Genomic DNA, 2,490 nt, shown 5'->3' on the forward strand with positions numbered 1-2,490 from the left:
GTAAATCCAGATTACTCCAGCCTCTAATGCTTCAACATTAAGTGGTCTCTGATACGTCTCAGAAAGATGTGCAGTCCCATCGATCCCCTTTCCCCTTCCAGAAGGGAATGACCACACCCCTCAGCAGGTCAGGAGCAATGATGCCCCAGTCTGCCAAATGGCAGACAGGACAGCATGCAAGCTCCTTGCCATAGGTTTTCCACCACCCTTTAATAGTTCAGCTGGGATGCCGCAAATACCCACTGGTTTACCGTTCTTCAGCTTGGAGATGGGCAAGTCCAACAAAGTTAATTGTTGGTGGGTTAACCTGATACAACTGCTCAAAATACTCAGCCCAATGATCCTGCACCGTTCTTCGGTGTGCAGGGCTCGAACACTGCTAAGATGAGACAAGGAACAGTTTATCAGGTATGTTGTTGAGGAGGATGAAGGCCATTTCTTAGTAAATGACCTTTGTCCTGCCTGCCAAGCCCTGAGAAAACTGATCCCCAAGCCCTCTTCACAGATGACTGCAGTCCACTCAGGGTTGAGTATTTTCAGCAGCTGTACCCAGGTAGACCCTCCAGTAGTTAGTCTGGACACAATTGGTGTCACAATACCTGTGCGAGGTAATTTCTAAGCTTTAGCTTGGAAATTGCCTCCCTAGGAAAGCTGCACCACTGGGAAAGTTGCAGGTACATGTGATATCCCTGCCAAACTGTTGAAGGCTGAGGGTGAACCTATGGCACAGGGCTTGCATTTGGTCTTGACCGCCATCTAGCAGTCTGGTTCCATTCCCTCTGACCTGCTAAGAGACGTGGTCAGCCACCATGGCATCACACTGCTCAGTATACCAGGAAGATTTTTACCTAAATTCTTCTGAAACGGACCACTTACTAAGGCACCAGAGACTGGAACAGTCTGGGTTCACTCTTGGCAAGTCCACAATAGACTGTATCCTAGCGCTTTGGGTGACTGTGGAATGCCGTGGGAGAAGCTGAGACAGGAAAACTCCAACACAGATTATTGGTTTAATAGCAAGCCTATATACTGGTACTGAAAATGCTGTAATGTGTGGTGGGGGCCTGTCAAACTTCTTCCCTATTAATTCAGGGTTGAGGCAACACTTTTCAACTTTTCAACACTCACATGGAATAGATAATGAGCAGAGCTACTATCCAAAGTCAATGTGGAGCAACACTGGGAAATATCAAGGTCATCGACGATGTTACTCTGGAATCACTGGTGGCGGCTCTTGATACATTCAGCAATGAGGCGAAGTCCTTGGGCCTAGAGGTCTCCTGGACCAAGACCAAGATCCAGGATTTTGTGGCCTGTTAGGGGAACCTGTTCAGTCGATACACGCTTGCAGTGAGGACGTTGAAGTCACAGAAAGCTTTACATACCTTGGTATTGTAGTTTATGTCTCTGGGCTATCAGACCAAGAAGTCAGTAGATGGACTGGATGGCAGCAGGAGCCATGAACTCAATTACCTCGAGATGTTAATATCCATGCAGAAGGACCAAGTTACGTGTCTTCAAGGCCTTGGTACTATCAGTTTTGCTGTATGGAAGCAAAACCTGGATGCATTCAAGTGCCTTGGAGTCTCATTATTATGCAATTTGTAACTATGCCGGATCATGGGGGTACAGTTGGCAAGAACATGTGTCCAACCGACGGCTACACCGTGAGATCGGAATGGGACCTGTTAAATGCATAATCCGGGATCGGCACCTCAGGATATTTGGCCACCTACCTCGTTTCCTCGTTTCCCTTGTGTGTGTGTGTGTGTGTGTGTAGAATGACTGATATATATATATATATATATATATATATATATATATATATATATATATATAATTATATACATTTATAATATATGTAATATGTGTGTGTGAGTGTGAAGATATAGATATAATATATATATACGTATAAATATATATATATATATATATATATATATATATATATATATATATATATGTACATTCATACATATATGTATATATATACTATTGTCACACTGTCATTATCATAGATGTTATCCTTCATTATGGATATAAATATGACATTGTTATTATCATGATGTCCATAGTAAGTCCCGAAAATTCAAGGAATTGGGATGTCAAGTATGCTTGGTAATGCAATTAATTGCTACCGTTAATAGTTAATATGATTGTTATGAAGTTACATAATTGCAATAAAAATAAACTAGAATGCTTCCGAAAATTAAAGAAAAGGGTAAACCGGTGATATGGGTAAGACTAGTAATGGATTCCTTGGCGATAAAGCATTTGTGGAGCCACCTAGGTGTAAACACAACTAATAAACTAAAATCACACTGGATGTCATGCATGCCATGTTATCCCAGCACAGTAGGTGAACTTGAGGCATAATTTAGCAATTTGTTTAATGGATACTTGAACAAAAGTAGCCTGCGTGCTGAACCTTGGGGAACACCGAAAATTTCTCTGGCTTGTTTTTGCTACCAGGACACTTTCCCTCCCGTG

Source organism: Penaeus monodon, chromosome 8, assembly GCF_015228065.2.
Source record: "Penaeus monodon isolate SGIC_2016 chromosome 8, NSTDA_Pmon_1, whole genome shotgun sequence".
Taxonomy (NCBI): Eukaryota; Metazoa; Arthropoda; class Malacostraca; order Decapoda; family Penaeidae; genus Penaeus; species Penaeus monodon.